This window comes from Nannospalax galili, unplaced genomic scaffold (assembly GCF_000622305.1).
Source record: "Nannospalax galili isolate Female #2095 unplaced genomic scaffold, S.galili_v1.0 scaffold300, whole genome shotgun sequence".
NCBI lineage: Eukaryota > Metazoa > Chordata > Mammalia > Rodentia > Spalacidae > Nannospalax > Nannospalax galili.
The window spans coordinates 1,100,709-1,121,074 of record NW_008347322.1 but is presented as its reverse complement, the minus strand read 5'-3'; the positions used below and the strand labels follow the sequence as shown (position 1 = coordinate 1,121,074).

General features: G+C 51.6%; 1 long non-coding RNA gene across 1 annotated transcript; it reads left to right on the top strand.

Moving 5' to 3' along the window:
• Nucleotides 1-8,277: 8,277 nt before the first annotated feature.
• On the top strand, nucleotides 8,278-16,738 carry LOC115072186. The gene is made up of 3 exons (XR_003851256.1): nucleotides 8,278-8,489; nucleotides 13,409-15,208; nucleotides 16,480-16,738. It is a non-coding gene; the product is annotated as an uncharacterized LOC115072186 (long non-coding RNA).
• The last annotated feature ends 3,628 nt before the right edge of the window (nucleotides 16,739-20,366 follow it).

Below are 20,366 nucleotides of genomic sequence, written 5' to 3'. Positions count from 1 at the left end.
CATGGAAGCTCAGACAAAAAGGATTAAAACAAGAGTCAGGACTTGGGGTACGGCACAGCCCCTCAGGGGTGCCTGGGTGGTACTGTTCCATCCCCTGGAAGGAAAATGGGGCCCAGACCCAGAGGAGGTTCCAGGGGCCCAAGGGACTGAGTCCGGGGCTGGATGGGATCATAAGCAGCTTGTGCCAGCCGAGTCCTGTGAGGAGTTTGGGGATGAGTACTGGGTCACAGGAGAATGCTTTGTCACACTTGCATTCTGGAAAGATCTCTGGCTCCTGTGAACAGAGTCACTCCTAGAAAGGAGAAGAAGCTGGGACTAGGGGTAAGAGGGTGGGGTCAATGTTGGGAGCACATTGACTTGGGAATCCCCGGGAGGAAGGGTTACACTATCCACGGGCTGGTAGATAATGTGTGGATGTCTCCCCAGACACTGTCCATCACAGTGGGCACCCAGCCAGGTACCAAGCAGCCCTCCGCTCCTACACGAGACCACCTCTCTGCCCTGCACAGCCCACAGATGTAGTAACCAGGGCCCAAGGTACCAGCCAAACTACCCGGGAGACCAAAGGGACCCCATCAGTTCTTCCCCAGAAACACCACTTTCTCACCAGTACCTTCACACCAACCCCTACAGAGCCACCGCCAACTCAGCCACTTGGCCATGTGTTTCGCCAAAATCTCTCCCCCTTCTCGGGAGACCCGTGTGCCTGCCTTCTCTGAGGCCCCAGGGCTGACCAACAGAATACCATCACACCCGGAAAGGGTGACTTACAAAGGCATGCGTCCTCATAGACCCACATTTGACACATCCGTCATCAGCTCATCCCACCTGTGGTCTCCATCGGCTCTTCATGCTCTGCCTCACCCTGCAGTCCGAGCACCTCATCTTGCCCCTCAGGGGCCTCGAGTGCCATCTTTGTTCACTGCCCCGTTCCCCGTGCTCAGTGTGGCGGTGGCTCCTCCCCTTCATGCAGCTAAGGTCAACTGATTGGATGGGAGAGGCGATGGGTTTCCGCCTGCTCGACTCCTGCAGAGCGTGGGAAGGATGTGGGACCATGGCTTGCATTGTAGTGGTTGACTAGAGGAACTTCAGGTTACAACAAGGTACTTGACCAGCCTCTGTGGCAGAGTCAAAAGAAATTGCCCCTGTTTCAAAGACGGCCAAACTTCAAGGGACCTAGCTGGTCTAGAATGGCAGAGCTGTTTATCTAGCCAGGTCTGTGATACCTGTTGCTCCTAACAGACCAGATTCTGTCTCCTTCCCTCCCAGGAATTGACACCTACTATATGTCTACATCCTAAGAATGCCTCCAGGCCTCTCAAAAGTGCCCAGGTCAGGTGTGGGCCACGTGACTTTAATTCCAGCACTCAGGAGGCAGAGGCAGGCAGATTCTGTGAGTTCAAGGTCAGCCTGGTCTATATAGTGAATTCCAGGCCATCTGGGGCTACAGGGAGACTCTGTCTCAAACAACAACAAAAGGTGCTATCCCAGGCCCCTGGGACTCCTTCCAGGCAAGTCACAAGAAGGTGTCATGAATTCCTAGTCCCACCCCCATCTGCCACCCTCTGACCCACACTGAGGCCTGGGACATTAGGTGGTTTGCTGATGCCACTTCATGAGGACCTGGTGATGCTGGGATTAGAAACTAAGTCTCCTGAGTGCAGCCAGCTTACCTTGAGCTCTCTCCAACCTTGGAAGGGACTGGGGGATGCATCTTATAAGTCTCTAGGCTCTGATGTATGACTGAATAGACAGGTGCTGCTTAGTGCCAATGCCTGTGGCAATCTGGCTTAAACCAGCCGTGTTCTTCACCTTGGATAGCGGAATGGCCTGATTAGGGGGGTGTGCAGATAGGATGAGCAGGCCCCGCTCACTGCCAGCTCTAATTGCAGAAGTTCTGGTGACTATACCGAACCGTTGTGGGCTGACGTCAGAACAAACCTGGGACCTGAAACAGCAACACACACTCTCTAGCCACAAGTCGAGATGGAGGTGTAGCAGGGCTACATGCCCTCCAGAGGCACTGTGAGGACCCCTCCAATCTCTTTTGCTTGACATGGCTCTGACGCCCATCTTGGCCCCACACCACATGTCTACTGTGTGTCTGCTTTGTAATCCCCCTTGGAGTCTCTTGCAGGCAGAGGTTGACTCATGCAGTCCAGTGTGTCCCTCCCACTGTCTCAGGTCTTTAACTGAATTCCATTTCATAACCCTTTCAATCCGGTCACATTCACAGTTGTGGGGCTTAGGATGTAAACAAATTCTGGTGCCACCAGTGGATCCACTGCAGTCCTGGACACAGTAAGACAGAACCTCCACATCTCAAGCCCTCAAGTCCTTCACATCCCCAAGCCAAGAAGACACTGGGCCCCACAGAGGCCTGGAACAAAGGGCAAACAGGGGCTGCTGTGCACCAGGGTGCCAGGGCAGACACCTCTGTGTGTTTCCTGCGCCCGAGAGCCTGTTCCCAGCAGGCTGGCATGGAGACTGGTGGCCAGGCAGAGAGCAGTGTGTGATAGCAGTGCCTGCCAAACTCCATCTGGGACTGTTGGTTTTTCCAGAAGGCTCTAGCTTTATTTGTTTTCATTTTGAGTATTAAACCAATGTTTTTAATGGAAATATCTCCCAGCTTAGATTCTCTCCCATAAGAGGAAGTGGAAAAAGGCATAAAGACTCTTAAAACCAGACCCCCAAACTGGAGTCTCACCCAGAAGTTGAATTTACTTGTTCCTCAAAGTTCACCAAGAGAGACCTGGGAGGGTGATACATGAGATTGGTGGATGGTGGGAGGGAGCCAGGGTTGGGAGGGGGGTGAGGAAGAAGGTGATGTTGTCAAGAATACAACCCAGGACACCTGCCCCTTTAATATATATAGTGTGTGTGCATGTGTGCACACTAATGTGCATGTGGCATATGCAGGATGTGTGTGTGGTATGCACAGGATGTATGTCTTCATGTGCATACAAGTACATGTATGTGTGCAGATACACATGCATGTATATAAGCATAGGTGTGGAGACCAGAAGTCAAACTCAAGTGTCATTCTATAAGAACACTTCACCTTTTTTTTTTTGAAACATGGTCTCTAGCTGGGATCTGGTGCTTGCCAAGTAGGCTAGGCTGGCCAGCCAGCCCCAGGGACCCTCCCTAGCGTTGGGACTACAAGCTCCCAGCACCATGCCCAGCTTTTTAAAATATTTGCGTGTGTGTGTGTGTGTGTGTGTGTGTGTGTGTGTGTGTGTGTGTGTGTGTGTGTGTGTGTGTGTGTGTGTATGCACATATATGCAGGTGTCTGCAGAGGCCAGAAGAGGGTGTTGGATCCTCTGTAGCTGGAGTTACAGGTGTTCGTGAGTCGTTCAACATGGGTGCTGGAATCTAAACTCAGGACCTCTGCAAGTGCTCTTAACCACCAAGCCATCTCTCCAGCCCATGCCCAGCTTTTCATGTGGGTTCTGGAGACAGACTCAGATCTCATGCTTGCCTGGCAAGCACTTTACCAACTGAGTCATCTCCTTAGCTCCACTTGTCCCCTCAGATCCTCACTTGAGCAAAAGAACATCTGGGACTTCAAGTGACACTTAGAGCAATAGGTGGAGAGGTAGGACGCATACTCTCGGTGATGCTCAGCCTTTTGAGTGCGACAGGACAGGTGTGGAGGGGAATGTGCTGAAATGGGATTGGGGGCACCTAGGTGGCCTGGCTGTAGTTGGCTGACAGTGGAAAGAATCACGGCCAGATCCCCAACCTGGGACTTCAGCCTCTCTTGGGAAGGAAAGATGTAGCTGAGCTAACACATCCTGGTGATTTGGTGGGTCCCAGCTGCCCTCAAGAATGTCCTCACAAGAAGGGGGCAGAGGATGACTGACAGACTTGTGGTGATGATGGAGAGGTTGGAGTGAGGCTAACAGAAGCCATGGGCTATCCAGAGCCGTTTGGAGTCAGACAGGTAGGAAGACTCTGCAGCTGGAGCCCTAGAGGGAGTGTAGTCCTGTCCATACCTTGATCTTAGACTTGTAGCTTCCTGACCTGGGAGAGATTGTGTTTGCTTTTTAAGCGCCTCAGGCTGTGATATTTTGTTATGGCAGCTCCAGGATTCTTAGACACTGCCTTTCTGAGGCCTCTGGCCAGGGAAACACAGAGCACAGGGTAGCTGAGATGGTGTCAGCTGGGAAGGACTGGACTGGTGAGAAGCTCCAGGGTTTGGGTCTGGGTACAGGTGTGACAGGCGTCCTTGTAAGAAAGGTGCAAAGAGGGACACCGACGAAAAGGGAGGCCACGTGGTGCGGAGACAGGCAGGGGACGTTGAGACCAGGAGTTTCCATACAGAGTTGGCCCTCCCTCACCTGCTGCCTGTTCTGACCTCTGACCACCAGGAGCATGGGAGAAGACACCCAGTGACCCGTACTGTCTCCGTCCCATGCTGCTTTGACTCAGCAGCTACAAGACTTGCAATCTCCACACAGTGTACACTATCCCACCTCCCTACTTGGCTCTGAAGACCTGAAACTCACAGCTGTAAGAGACCAGCTGGATTCCCAGCTTAGCAGAAGGTGGTGATGGATGTCCACCCTGCCAGCCACCCATCCCTGCACTTTCTGCCCAGTAGAAACTGCTGATTTGGCCTGATTGGCTCCCAACACCGTTCTCTCAGGTACCTGGCACCATGAGCGGACCATGCATGCATCAGCAGCCTCCGGGGCTCAAAAATGCTGGCGTTGCAGCGGGAGTTCACCATGACATCTATTCGGCATTCCTGTCCCACCTCTGGGTTAGGAAAATCTAAGGCACACGCCAAGGAAAATTAACTAGAATGTTGGGCAGCGAGCGTTAATGAGACCCTGGGCTTGGGCATCTCTGGCTGCTTTCCCCTAGGGAGGTACTCTGATTTACTAAGGCATTCAGCCAAAGCCCCCTTCTTGTGTAGGACCTCCCCCTCCCACAGATACTCTCTTTGAAGCCCATGGGCCTGGACCAGTTTGGAACCCTGGGCTCCAGTTTCTTGCTGAAGAATAAAAGCAACCCCCAGACGGTGCATGCTGGCATGGATTTGGTCCTTTTTATTTTTGTCAACAAGGGCTTTGGTTTTAATGAGAACCAGCAGACCCAGGCTGCACTCTTTCCACCCCTAGAGGTCTCAACAGCAGTGGCCTGGCTTCCCGTCCCAGGTGGGAAGCAGCAGAGACTGTGGACCCTGGAAACAGAACGAAGGAGCAGAGGAGACGGGGAAGCTTGAAGAGGAGAGACCTCAGCATTGGCTCTCCAACCCTTCCCATGGTTGGCCCTCTGACTTCTTAGCTGGGGTTCCTGTCTCCTTGTGGCTCTCTCTCCCTACCGGCCTGAGGTCCAGGCACTGCCTCTTTCTCCCACCTTGTGGGAGGGAGGAAGAAGAACAGAGTACTTTCTGAGAGTCCACTGTAATTCTTGGGCAAGAGGTTGCCTCACTGTGACTTAGTTTCCTAGTTTGTGACATGGAAAACCAACAGGATCGCCATAAGGATGCAGTGGGTTTGCAGGTCTCTAGTGGCTAGGGTAAAGACCTAAGCCTCCAGGAATCTTGACTCCTGGAACAATCCAGTGGATAGAAGCCCCACCCTACTGTCCGAGGATCCCTGGACTAACCCTCTCCTTTGCCCCTACAGATCCTAATCTGGTTCTGACTGACTGTCGCCCAAGTTGTGGGGAGCCAAGGGCAGGCTGGAGTAGTCAGCCTGCTATTGATGGCTGAAGGTCACCTCTTTTATCAGCTCTGTGATCAGTGGCATCATTTGATGGCTTAAAATCAGGCATGGCAGGAGTGTATGCACCTGGCTGTGGGTAGATGGGACAGCTGGGGCCTTTGTCCTGAGTCACTAAACCTTCTCCATCACCTCCCTGGTGGCCGACCTTGCTCTGTCTTCCTGGAGCCTGGGGAGGAGCACCATCTTCTCCACCACCTGGCAGAGAGGGTTTTCTCCATTTCTTCTTCAAAGCTTGGATTTCCTGAGGGGTGCCCATCTGTTCTCCTCAGAAACTGTCTTTCCTCACCAGCTGCCTTCAGATATCTGGAGGGTTGTCACATGGAAGAGAAATTGCTCCACGTGGACCAGGAGAAGAAAAAACATAGGGTGGGGTGGCAATGCGGGAGATGGTTTTCTTTTACTACACGTGTCAGGCCCTTCAGGACCCTTCCTAGGTCTGTTCATCTGAGGTGCACCCCCCCCAAAGAAACCTCTCTGCACCTTGAGAGTGAGTCATTTACTGTGAATAAAGTCTCTTGTTGGGAATCAAGAGTCTGGTAAATGATCGTCCTTGGACAGGACCCCTTTATTAAACACCCATCCAAGGCTCAGGGACCATCACGGAAGAAGGGGCAGGAAGATTGTAAGAGCCAGGGAGGAGGTGCATGAACATATGGAAACAGGGTCCTACAAGCTCCTGAGAGCCTGCTCATATGATTCTATGGCAGTGGTGTCAGCACACACAAGTCCCATGCAAACTGAGGCAGACAATAACCCAGCATAGAACTGGGAAAATGAACAGCAAACCTCAGTCTTATCTGGGAATGTTGGAAGGCTCAGGGACCATCATGGAAAGGGGGGGGAAGAGTGCAAGAGCCAGGGAGGAGGTGCATGACCATTTAGAAACAGTTCTACAAGTTCCTGGGAACCTGCTCATATGATTCTATGGCAATGGTATTCTATGGCAATGATATATACAAGTCCCATGCAAACTGAGGCAGACAATAACCCAGCATAGAACTGGGAAAATGAACAGCAAACCTCAGTCTTATCTGAAGGAATGTTGGCAGCTGATTGCTGCTAGGTGAGGAAGAGCTGATCCTCCTAAAACAAGGGACTCTAGATAGGCTGACTGGATTCAGTGGACAGATTTGCACTGGGGAACGGCTGGGGACACTGGCAACCCAGTGGGCCTTAACAGCAATGACAGAGTATATGGGCTCCAGTTGGGGGTGGGAGGTGCTATGGGAAAGTGCCAGTGGGGACGGGAGTATAAAGATGATTAAGATTGTTTGAGATGTTCTGTATGAAATACACAAAAAATTCAATTAAAAAAACTTTTTTAAAGCCCCTTGTTGGCCAGACCAGGCCTCCCTCTCCTGTCCATGCCACCCAGCTGTCCCTTTGGAAGACAGAACGAGGAGTTTTACCACAGGCCCGGCAAGACTCCAGAGCATGGTGACCAATGGCTGTGTTTAAATCACATCAAGGACCTTAAAGCTGGTGCTTGCAGGTGAGCAGTGTGAAGCCAGCAGCCTCAGGCTACCTCTCAGCCAGGCCCAGGAGGCCACCACAGCCTCAAGCTGAGACTCAAGGTAAACACCCTCCCCTGACCCTAACAGGGGCTGGGCTGAGCTCACAAAGGGCCCCACTATCAATTTTCCTTCAGACCAGCCACCGGACATCCCAGATAGAAAACACACTGCTTTGTTTACTTTTCAAATAAATTAAAGCAATTAATGCTGCAATTAATGCTGGATTCAAAGTTGGGTCAGTTGGCAGTGTTTGGAGGGAGCAGGGATCCTATTGCCTGAAGATGAACATTGAGTTGATGTCGCTGGAAAAGGCCTGGGATTTCAATGTATCACTTGCATATTGTTTGCAGTTATATGACGGTTTCAGACAGATTGTGCTGTCTACACCTCAGAATAAACCAGCGAGGAGCATATGGAAGTTGACAGCTGGCAAGGGTTGCCCACACTGCACCAGGGTGGCCAAGCTGAGCTGAGTGAGAGCTGCAGGTTCCGGGCTCCTAACGCCATCCCTGTTCCTGTGTGGAAAGACTACACCCAAATTCAAAACCGTTAGTGCGGTACCAGTAACAGATCTCATGATCGAACCTGCATATCTGTGTGGGCACGTGATGCCCAGTGCCGCACTTCGTTCTTACAAAAGCCCTACATCCCCTCCAGCCATGAAGGCCCTCGCCTCTGTGTGGTTCTGAAATAGAACCAGAACCTCCCAGAGGAGAAGGTGTGGTGCTAGACTTTGGGCTTGCTCTCCATAGCTGGCCCTTGGTATGTCTTTAGCCCCTGACTTGAGTGACTTGCCAGCTCTATCCCTGCACTGAAACTCATGGTGGCTGGATTTGGGGCCGGGCACCCTGCTGCTGGTTGCGAAGGCTCCTGCTTGGGTGGACGGTGGGTGTGACTTTTGAATGTCTTTACAGAGGCCCAAGGAGGCCCAAGGAGGCCCAAGGAGGCCTGGGGCAGGGAGGGTCAGTGATTGCTTAATCCCACTGGCTGACCTACTTTGCCTCCTCCTCTTTGGGTGAGCTTACTGTCCCCAAAAGACCATGTTCCGCTTGCTGCCAGACTGAGTGAGTTCATCTGCAGGAAAGTCTCCGTCACCTCCGTGGCCATGAGCAATTGTGCTGGCCAGCGGGGATCGAGAGGGACGGAACAGCAGCTCCCTGTGCAGAGGGCAAGTCCGCAGACAGGCCTCACCAGGGCCAGCAGTGACTAAGGAAGATGAACTCACACAAATCCTGAGGTAGGAGGACCCTGAGTCGGGGAGGCTGGTTCAGGATGGTGCAGGGCATAGATACAGAGGGCCAAGCTGGGTAGTGGTTGAACCCAGTACCAAGGGCGAGCTCAGTGTGCCAGCCTGTCTGAGGCGGCATGGCGGCTGCAGTGGTGTCTTTGGTAGCCACAGCAACAAATACTCTAAAAGGAGACCCGATGGCCAGCAAGGTGTCTGGTCCCATTCTTTCTATACAGTTTAAAGACACAGCCTCCTTTTCCCCAGTTCTGAAGAAAAAAACTGAGAGAGTTTGAATGTGCACAGGGGGCACACAGCTGAAGTGGCCCGAGTTCCTTCTCTACGATAGGGAAGCAAAGAGTTCCTTCCAAGAACTTTCATTCCAATGCTCTGGGAGAAGATGAGCCAGCTCCTGAATGTCCATCCTGGCCCATCAGGTGACCTTGGCTAATTTTCTTATCCCCTCAAACCTCAGCTCCTGCCCCCACTGAGTTCTGGCAAGTAACAGCGTGTGTGTGCTATGGACCTCATTATGCTGGGCACAGAGCATGTGTTCTGAAATCTCAGCTGTAAAACCCAGGCCAGCCCTTCAGTGCCGCCTGACACCGTGGGCTCCGTGGCCAGCAAACAACACTCAGTCCTCGGGGCAGTTTGAACAAAAGTGACTTTCCAGCTGCCAGCAAGCTGGCACGAGCCAGGAGCCAGGGCCCTGGGAATGAGTCACGTAGGCTGGGCTCCCTCGTACATGACTGCTTCTTTCTGTCCACTCGGAGCATGTACAAGTCTGCTCTAGTTCACTTGATTCTGGAAAATTCATCAGTGTGACCCAGAGGAGGTCTCAGGATGCCTACCTGTCCGACTCTGCGGTTTCTCCAACTGCTCTTGACTGGAGAGTCCGTCCTCCCCGCAGTCCTGTCCACCCTTCCATGGCCACCACCACCTAGAACCTTCTTCTCCAGCCAGCTGGAGTCCAAAGTGAACTCTGGTCCAAGGCCACCCTCTTCCTCTTTCATGTGACCATATGTGGGTGGAGGATGGTGGTGGATTGCTCAGGTGCCCATTCTCTAAGGCACACCCGCCATGGATCGGCTTGACTGCTGGTGTTGCGGCCTCAGTGTGGGAGGAAGCACAGCACCCACCTCTGAGAGGTTCGAGTTTGGTGGTAATGATCCGCTTGTCAATAATGCAACGGGGTGGGCGGGGGAGTATGCCTAGAGAGGCCAAGAGTGAGGCAGAGGCAGAGAAAAGAGCTGTGGAGGGGCAGAGGAGGGGGATGGAGGGTGAGGGAGGAAAGGGAAAGGATGGAGGGGGGGAAAGAGGAGGGCAAGGAGAGGGAGGGGAGAGGGAGGAGCGAGGGAGGACAAAGGCTTTTAAGGAGGAAAAGCAGCTGTGCTAAGTGCATGCCTGGGTTCAGGGGTTAAAGAATAAACAGGGGTTCAAACTGCAAACAAAGATCTGCACATGGACCTTCCCAGGATGGGAGAGGGACTGTCAATCAGAGGGCCTTGCCTGCCATCACTAGTGTGAGTTCTGTCCTCGGTTATCATTACGATGCCTTAACCGTGTGAACTAGCCTCCTAGTGCACGCCTGACTCCTCGGGGCTGAGGGCAGGGCTTGGATCATGGAGTCCTGAGAGAGTGCCAAGGCCCTGGGTTCTCAGACCCAGGCAGAATCATCTGTAAGTACAGATGGCAGAATCCAACTCCTGTGCACGTGAGACCACAGCATGCCCATCTGCCTCTAGGCCAAACCCCCATCTTCATTCCCGTCCTGCTGCACCCCACACCCACATGGACTCTGGCCCAAGGAGAGATGTTTCCTTGCAGTGGATTTCTTGGTCTTGGCACTGTGAACATGTGGGGCTACTGTCTCTGAAGGAGGCATCCTGGACCACACATGATAAGCAGTAGCCTCCCTCAACTCTGCTAAGCCAATGCTGAAAGCACCCCACTTCCATCTGCTATAAGGCAGCACCCCCAGACATTACTACACACATCCTTGGGGCAAAACTGCCCTCTATTGGGGATCACTGATCTACATGGATCTCTGGGGTACAGGAGGGTCCTAGGCTGAACTTCTGCAGACCATGGGTATACACAGTATGCCCTGATCTTTAGTGGTCATCACTGTCAGCATTGTTCAGGGGGTCCAGACCCTTAGAGTCACAGCCTTGATCTGGAAAACCTCAGATGTTCTAGAAAGATCAGATATCACCTAGTTTTGACAGATGGCTGTGGAAGTCTCTGTGGCCACTACCTGGCAAGAGCCCCATCAAAAGGGCCAGTGAGATGGATTAGTGGGTAAGGGTACTTGCAGTCAAGACTGAGAATCTAAGTTCGATCCCTGGAGACCCACATTGTAGAAGGAGAGCACCTACTCCCACAGGTTGTCTCCTGACTTACACATGGCCTCATGGCATGCATGAGTGTGCGCAAATACGTATACATCATCAGTCAATCAATCAATCAATCAATCAGTCAATCGATTAATTGATCAATCATAAGCCCTGAGAATAGACAAGCAACAGGCAGGGCTACGCATTAGAGACTTTGGCTCTCCTGTTGTTTTCGATGTTGAATTCTTTCCCCTTTTCTTTCTCCAGCCCTTTGAACATAGAAACCCGTCATAAGCTCGGAGGTTCCACCAACTCTGGCCCCAGTTGTAGCCCATGTCTCCCCTTTCCCAGATGGGCCAGCCAGTTGCTCCAGAGGTAGAAGCCACATGTGGCATCCTGGGAAGCTTCCCTGTGTCCAGGTCCTACAGCTGTGACCTGCCATCCCCGGCCACTTTGGACCGTGCACCCTGACCCTAGGGTCACCCAGGTGGCCACTATGCTGTTGCAGTGGAAACTCTGACTTTCTCCCCACCAGGGAGGGATTAGTATGTAAGAAAGAGGAGGGGCTGACCTGACGGGAAACAGTTGGGTTAATTAGTGCCCAGGTTAATCCCGTTTGCTGAGACATACCATCCACTTGAGACAGCAGGGCCAGAAAGTCCGGCTTATCAGAGCCCCGCCACTCCACATATCTGGCAACAGGGAAGATAGTTCCATTGCAGGTCTGAGTGGGTGGGTCGGAAGGGGAGCAGGAGTTTCCCAGACACCCCCTCCCCACAGCTTCCCTATGCTTCCATAGCACACAAACCCTTCTGAACGTCCTTGCCCCCAAGGATCCTGCCCACCAGCGACCAGACACCCTATTTATAGCTTTGCTCATGCAAACTTTCTCCTCCAAATTGGTACTTGTAGAGTTTGGGGCAGAGAGAGATGGACTCCATCTGGGGTGCTGAGATTGAAACACAGTTAAGGTCCCAGCCTGCTCAGCAACAGCCCCATTTGTGGAAGAGGGTAGAGCCGATGGAGCCAGTTGTGCATGGCCAGTTGCAGGGAGGCCTATGAAGGTGGCCCATTGATTGAAAGCTAGGTCATCCCAGAAACCAGCACCAAGGCCAATGTCCTGACCAACCGTCCCCACCATGTGTCTTGCTGGAGAAGGCACAGGCTCTCCTCCAAAATGCTCGTTTTGCAAAAAGCACAACACATATATAGTCATATATACAGTCACACACACCCTGCAAATGTTCCAGGCATCTACTCTGGATTCTTCCACCTGTGTGGCCACACAGATGAGGACATGGTGCTCCTTGCCAAGGGTCCCCATCTATCTACGGATTTGGATGTGCTGTAAGACACCCTTCCTGTGTGTTAGACAGAGAGACATGGGGACATGGGAAAGGCACATTGACCCCACGGCAGGAAGTGTGCATTAACTGGGCCCCAAATGAGCAGTGCACCCCCAAGCTCACCTAGAAAGCACCTAGCAGTGCTGCCTTGCCCCCTGATGAGCTGGCACAGGCATCTGTCAGCCTCCAGGGGAGCCACTCTTGGCCCTCTGTCCAGCCCCAAGAAGGCCAGACCCAGGTCTGTTCTTCATAAAGCAGCTTTTCCTAATCCTGCTGAGCTCAGGGGCGGAAAGCCAGATGAGATAGTCTATCTCTCCAAGATGCCACGTCGCCCTCACGTGTGCGCGCATGCGCGCACGCACACATACACACACACACACACACACACACATACACACATCAGATGTGCTGCAGAAAGCCTGGTCACCCTGGTGCTCCCTCATCAGGGAGACACCCCAGAGAAACTGCAAGCCTGACAGGCGAGGGGAGGAGAGTGCGGATGCCATCTGAGAAAGCGTAGGACTCTGTCTCTGATACTAGTAAAAAGCATCAACACTGGAGTGTAGGGCTCGGAGTGAGTCATCCTCTCCACATGTCCCCACGTTCCCCCACACCTCTACACCCCTCCACACCACTCTACACCTCCAAGTCCCTCTGGGTCCCTGACTTTCCCTCCACATCTGTGTCCCTCCACATCCCTCCACATCCTCATACCCTCAAGTTCTTGCCTCTCTGACCCCGATCCAGCATGTGGCTGACCTCCCCCGGGCACTTTGCCAGGTGCCCTCAGGCACATTGGGGACTTCAGAGTGACGCTGCACAGCTGTAGGAATGTTGGGGATTCCAGAGTGGCACTGTACAGACCCTCCCATGAGGAGCCCACTATGTGGCCTGTGTGGTAGAGGAGAGACCGTGGGGACAAAAGCTGTGATCGCAGGGACACTGGGATTGAGTCCCACCTGCCCTAACCCCACCTGGCAGTGCAAAGCAGGGGATGTACTAGAAGGAACATCTACGGCCCAGGGCAGCTGGTAGGAGGGACACTTGTCCTTCTGTACTTCCTGCTGGGACATCTCTCCTTGCTCTTCAATCTTCCCTAGGAAGCCACACCATCCTTCCAAGACTAAGATAGGAACCATGTGAACAAGGTAGACCTGGCATCCACCTGCTCACCAACAAAAAGCCAGCAGGTGCCCCTTACTGACTGTGCTCTCTCTCTCTCTCTCTCTCTCTCTCTCTCTCTCTCAAGGCAAAAGCAGTCAAGGACGGTTCCAGCCCTGGCTGTCATGCTCCAGAGCAGATGGCTGATACATCAGGCAGAGGAGCCAGCGCCTGGCACTCCCTGAGTGGGAATCCACATGTCAGGCTAGCAGCAAACTCAGAAAGACCCAGAACAGGAGAGAGGAGCAGGAGGTGGCCAAGCTGTGGGGACATGGGGGACAGGGCTCCTCAGGCCAGGAGCTTGGCCTTTCAAGAGGACCTGTCGGGGCTTCTGAATCCAAGGACCAGGAACCAGGGATGAGCTCTCTGGTGGACATCGGAGTAGACAAGCAGGCCTTGAATGGACACAGGAACAGAACAATGGAAGGGATGAGTTGAGGATTTCACCCGCAGGGCAGAAGGAGCCTGGGGTCCTCCCAGGGCTGCATGACAGGTGTCTACAGCCACAGCAAGGACACTGAGTCACCCAGAGCAGGGGAGCTAGGGTCCTGGGCACTCAATGAGGCAGCTGAGAGATCCACTCAGTGGCACCTGGAGGGCTGGGCCAGGGTGGCTGACTGCACTCCCTGAGCTGCTGATGTGTAGGATGTTACCCGTGGCCTGTAGCTCCTGTCCTGAGGCAGAGGGGCTCTAGTCTTTCCAACCTTGTTTTGAAGAGCCAAGGTTTGTCCTGGCAGAATGCCCTCGAGGCCTTCCCAAAGAACAGTTTGAAGGGAAGTGAGCAGCCTCAGAGGGCCATGGATGGGGTTGCTGTGTGATACTTAGGTCCCTCCCACCTACAGAGGGGTCAGCTCCGTGTGGACAGTGGTGAGCTTCACCCAGCTGTGGCCGACCTTCCCTGGGCCTTCTTAGTGTTTACCCAGCTCCTGCATGGTATCCTTGGGCATGTTGGGGACTTCATGCCTGCCTTATGCACATGCCACATGCTTCCCGCCTCCCACAGGCTGTTCCACGCAAACCAAGGCCCAGATGCTTCTGCCCCATAGGACGAGGTAAAAGGATCGGCACTTTATAGTGATGCTTGGAGCAGCAGGACCAGGAGACGGTGGATCGACTCCCACAACACACACTCTGCCTGACTGATCCAGGACCTGGAGGGAGTCTCCCAAGACTGTCTCTTTGATATGCCCTTAACCCTCAACCCTCAGGCCTGCTCCACAGACTGCACCTCAAAATAAAGTGCAGCATACAGGCCTTTGCAGGCTGGAATACCTGGTCTTCGGTGTGGCACAGAACTGGGTGAGCTCAAGGCTAAGCAACCAGTGGGAGAAAGAGGTATGGGCAGATGACTGACAGAGACAGCCAAACAGCAGATTTTAATGAGCTATAATTCAAGAAACAGAAAAATAGAAAGAGGCAGACATTTGTCCAAGTGATACTTTAAGGGAAGGCAAAAAAAACCCCTGAGCCAAGATGGTTTTATGAGAGAGTTCCTCCCTAGGTTCCAGAAGGGCTCTTAGACCTCTGCTAGGCCAGGAGCTTTGGTTCCCAGGCCATGCACATAGCCTCAGGTCCCCAAATGAGTGACAAGTCTGTGGTTCATTGCACAGCTCAATCTAATCCTTACGCTGATTTAAAATGAAAACCCAAAAACTAACATAGGTTTGAGTCCCCCCAAGGGTCAGACAGGATTTGAACAACGTGAGTCTAATTATCATCACCCCTTTTACATAAGGGAAACAGCACAGAAAGATTGAGTTACACACTGAAGCTCACACAGCTTCTAGAGCAGTGTGCAAACTTGGAGCACTTGTACGGGAGCCTGTAGTCCAAACTTCTACAAAGCACCACCTCACTGCAACCAGCTTTGTGACTGAGAGTGGAAAAGGTGATGTATTGGTCTGCGTTCTCTAGAGGGACAGAATAGATCAAACAAATATGTACTAAAAGGGGGGGGGTGTTATTGGTTGGCTTACATGATACAGTCTGGTTGGTCCAATAGCACTGTCTTCACTCTGGAGAGGTGGAAAACTAGTAGCTGTTCAGTCCAATCTGGGTGCTGAAGGCCTGCTGGAGGCCTGCTAGAGAACAGTCTGAAGTCCATGTTGAAAGACCAAAGAAACTGGTCTCTGCTGTTGGTAAAGGATGGCAGCACTGGCGGCGGCAGCCACAGGGTGGATGAACTTACCAGCACGATGCAAAGCAAGCAGGCAGAAAGCAAAAACTGTTTCCTCCTACGTGCTACAGGATGGGTCTTCCCACCTCAGCTAATGTAATCAATGAGTCCCTCACAGGCCTGTCCAGAGATTAGTCTCCTATTTGATTCTACATCCTGTCAAATTGGTAATGTTAACTGACATGGTAGAAAAGCATTTCTCTTTTTTTTTTTCATTTTCATGTGCGTGCATACATGTATATGATATGTATTTGTACATGATTTTGCATGTGTGGGAGACTGCATGCACGTGTGCATGTGCATGCAGAGGCCAGAGGTTGAAGTTGGGAATCATCCCCCATCACTCTTCCTCCTTACTCACTGAGGCAGGGAATCTCACCCAAACCCAGAGCTCACTGATATATAGCACGTCTTGGGCAGCTCTGGGGATTCCCTGCATTTTACCTGCCAAGCCATCTCCCCAGCCCAGGAAAGCATTTCAGAGTGTGTTGTTGATGGTTAATACACCAGGACAAATAGGATTTGCTCCAGGGATGTGGGGAGGTTATTTTCATGAACTAAAAGTTTTTGTTTAATACTGGGTTGAGGGAGCTGGAGAGATGGCTCAGTGGTTAAGAGCACTGGCTGCTCTTGCAGAGGACGGGGGTTCAATTCCCAGCACCCACATGGTGGCTAACAACCATCCATAGCTCCAGTACCAGGGGATCCAATGCCTTCTTCTGACCTCCTCGGGCACTGCACGACACACTGTAATGTGTAATGTGGTACACTTACATACATACAGGCAATACACTCATACACATAAAATAAAAATGATAAATAAAAATATTTTAAAATACTGGGTTGATAAAAATGTGAACTATTAAATAATTGTCATGTGGCCTAGAAAACTACAGCAAAAGTCCATGCCAGCACCCCCCCCCCCCACCAAGTAGGGCTATCATCTTCGGTGTCCAGCCCCAACCCCACTCTCTCTCCCTCAGAGGTAACTCCACTCTCGGACCCTGTGTTACCCACAACCTCATCCTCTGCGCAGTTTAGCAACACATGCTCAAATTTGCAGCTGTGCACTGCTTCAGCAAGAGCACCCGGTCTGAGAAACGCATCATTGTCCCGACACCCCAGAGTGCACTGACACACTGTTGTGACAATCAAATGACCTGACACAGCCTCTGGGAAATCAAGAGCCACAGGACGCAGCTACTTGTACGGTGTGGCAGCCGTTTACATGGATGTCGGCTTTGTGAGTAAACAGAGGATGCTCAGCAATAAAAAGGTTCAAGCAGGCGGTGGAGTGGTGGGGGAGGGAGAACCCAAACGCAGCGCGTATGTGAAAAGGCTACATGGGGACCTATGATCTCGCAGCTCAATTCTGACGGTGAGTTTCTGTCAACTTGACACAAACCTAGACACGCCGGGGAAGAGGGAGCCTCAACTGAGGAGTGTCCTCCATCAGACTGGTCTGTGCAGCATTTTCCTGATTGCTAGTTGATGTCGGAGGGCCCAGCCCACTGTGGGCGGTACCATCCCTAGGCAGGTGGGCCTGGGCTGCATAAGAAAGGTAGCTGGACAAGCCAGGGGAGGCCAGCCAGTGACAGCACTCCTCCACCGTCTCTGCTTCAGCTCCTGCCTCCAGGTTCCTGCCTTGGCGTCCCTCCATGGTGGAGCCTAATTTGTGACCAAATAAACCCTTTCTTCCCCCAGTTTGGTTCTGGTTAGTGTTTTATCACAGCAACAGAAAGCAAAGTGGTATATCATGGAAAAAATATAGTAAGAGGGGATAGTAACATGTATGTAATATGAAAGAACAGAGGGGGCACTTCTGGGGGTTAAACGTTTAAGCAGGGATGGGGGCAGTAGGATGAGGAAAAAGAGGAGATGGGGCAGATAAAGTAAGGGTTATGAAGAGGTCGTATGAAAATCCATCACTTTGTAAGATACTTAAAACATAATGATTGAAAGTGTCACACAGTCTCTGAACCAGTGGTGTGGACACTTAGCATCTCTGTGCAGCACCATGTACCCTACATAGCAAAGCCTGCAGTGAGCTTGCTCTCAGGAGGGTCGCAACCCCAGGAGGAGTCTTTCAGCTGCTGGACAATCTCTGGAGACCACCCTCATTCATTCAGGGTGCTGCTGCCCCCGGTGTCCTTATGTAAGCTGTGGCTGACTAGGACCAGGCTCCCGCTCTGTGCATTTCTCTTCCTGCTTTTCTTACCCGGGGCTCTATTTCTGGTATCTGCTTGACATCGTTAAATGCAGCTTTGGAAAGCGGGGCGTGTGGGCGCACACCTTTAATCCCAGCACTCGGGAGGCAGAGGCAGGCGGATCTCTGTGAGTTCAAGGCCAGCCTGGTCTACATAGTGAGTTCCAGGCCAGCTGGGGCTACAGGGAGACCCTGTCTCAAAACGACTAAGTAAATAGATAAATACATAAACGAATAACTAAATGCAGCTTTGGTTCACTCTTCTTCACTCTTGAAGTGTGTTCTGAGTATACAGATTTTGCATCCAACAGCTGCTTGGGCTTGCTGCATTGCAGGGGGCACACCGGCTCAGCTTACACACGGATGTCCAGTTATCGTTCTCTGTGCATTTGAACCAATACAGACATTAAGCAGCAACAGCAAGTCTGTTTACTGTGATGGTCAGTGTTATTGTCAACTTGACAGAATCCAGAATCACCTGGGAGATGGGCCTCTGGCCAGACCTGTGGGGGACTGTCTTGATTGCATTCATGGAGGTGGGGAGACCCGCCCACTGAGGTGGGAAGGCTGGGATCCCAGAGAAAGGGAGAAGGGACCTGAACAGCGGTGTTCTCCTCTCTCTGCTTCCTGACAGCGGATGGGATGTGATCAGCTGCTCAAGCTCCTGCTGTCTGGCCTTCCCTGCCATGGCTCCTTGAACAGTGAGTCAAAATGAATCCTTTCTCCCTTAAGTTGCTTTTCTCTGGGTGTTTTATCACAGCAACGGAAACTAAGATTCTTGCCGATTCACAGCCCGAACAAATGGTGTTTTATAATTTTTCATTTTGTTGATTGTTGGATGTGGCTTATGTTACCTCCTTAGCAACAACAGTGGATGTCTTTGCCTATCTACTGATGCCTTTGTTTTCCAGTCCTTCAAATGCCACTTGAGGTCTGCTCAACATTTTTCTACGCATTTTCTCTTTTTGAGGTGTGTATACTTTGAATTTCAGGCACTAGTTTGATCATAATCTTTTTTTTGTTTTGAACTCAAGGACAATTGTATTAGACTTTAAATGGAAAAAAGTTGCAGGGTAGGGAAGCTGCATATTCTCGGCAGCTGCTAGGAAGAGAATGGAGGGCAGATGGAAAAAGCCACACCATTTGAGTTAGAGGTATGGAGGTCAGGCACATGATGGACAGGCAGCCTCATGATGGGGAGCGCACTTTAGAGAAAGAGCAAAGGAGCCCTAAGTACCGGGAAAAGTATGCTCAGGTTCTGACCAGCGTCCAAAAGAAAGAGACGGGAAGAAAGAAAACAGAAAATCACAGCTTTCTGAGCCAGGTCTTGGAAGTGTGGGCAGACCCAGCTGAATCTCACAGTGGTGGGCACGGTTCTTAGGAATTGCCCTTAATTCTTGGTTATATGTGCAACAGATACAGTTTTGTTGCTGGAGGGGCTCTTTCCACTCTGGGTCTGTGTCCTGGTTTGTTTCTTCACTGCTGTGACAAAACACTCTGACCAGTACCAACTTGGGGAGGAAAGGGTTTATTTGTCTTACATCTCCCAGGTCACATGCAGTTCATCCGGGAGCCCAAGGTAGGAACTCAGGGCAGGAACATGGAAGCAGGAGCTGGAGCACAGGCCATGGAGGAATGCTGCTTACTGGCTTGCTCCCCTGGCCCCTGCTCAGCCTGCTTTCTTATGCAACACAGGCCCACCTGCCCAGGGGTGGCACCACCCACAGTGGGCTGGGCCCTCCCACATCACTCATCAAGAAGATGCCCTTCAGACATGGCCACAGGCCAGGCCAATGGAGGCAGTTCCCCAATTGAGGCTCCCTCAACTCAGGTGTGTCAAGTTGACACTAAAGCTATCCAGCACAGTCTGCTTGATATACAAAAATTCATAATTTCAGTGCAAATGGGACATTCACCCTTCCCCAACAGTGTTTCCAACTTCTGTCTGATTTAAAGAGTTCTTCCCTGATCCTGAAGTGTGGTTTTTGTATAGTCAGGGGATGATCTATGATAACTGTACTTTCAGCTCCAAATGAGTGAGTTTATTAAGTACACAGCAAGCATAAGTAAGAAGAAAAAATAGCCAGTAGCAAAGAGAAAAAGGAAGACGGCAAAACACCATCAAACCGGGACTTAGCGCATCGTGCAGAATAGGCTAAAAAGATGCGGTCACTGTGCGTTCCTGACTGAGAGCATCTCCACAGCTGGGCTTCTGGCTTCTGGTTCCCACTGTAGACACTTCAATGCCATGGATAAACAATAGAAACCTCTGTTGAAAACAGCTTACCTTGTAGCTGTTCTCAAGGACATGATGGTTTTACTAGCCTTAGTTGTTTACTGTTTTCCCTGTCCCTGTTACAGAACCAGGGGGCTAAACTTACTCAGGACAGGGGGTTTGGAGGACACTTGGCATAAACAAGCTTGAGTCTGAGACATGGGAGGGCTCCTCGCTCCAAGATTCCAATTTCAATAAACTTAAATAGCACATGACAATCTGCCACTATAAAGTATATTGCAGTGTGTTGTCCTAAAATTTTTCAAGTAAGTTCTTTAACCAACTTGTAACAAACATTTGTTTGTCACCCAGGTTCCTTAGTCCTCGATACAAGTATTAATAAAAATGTAAATGTTTTCAAGCTGCACACACACATTTGAGAGTTTGAC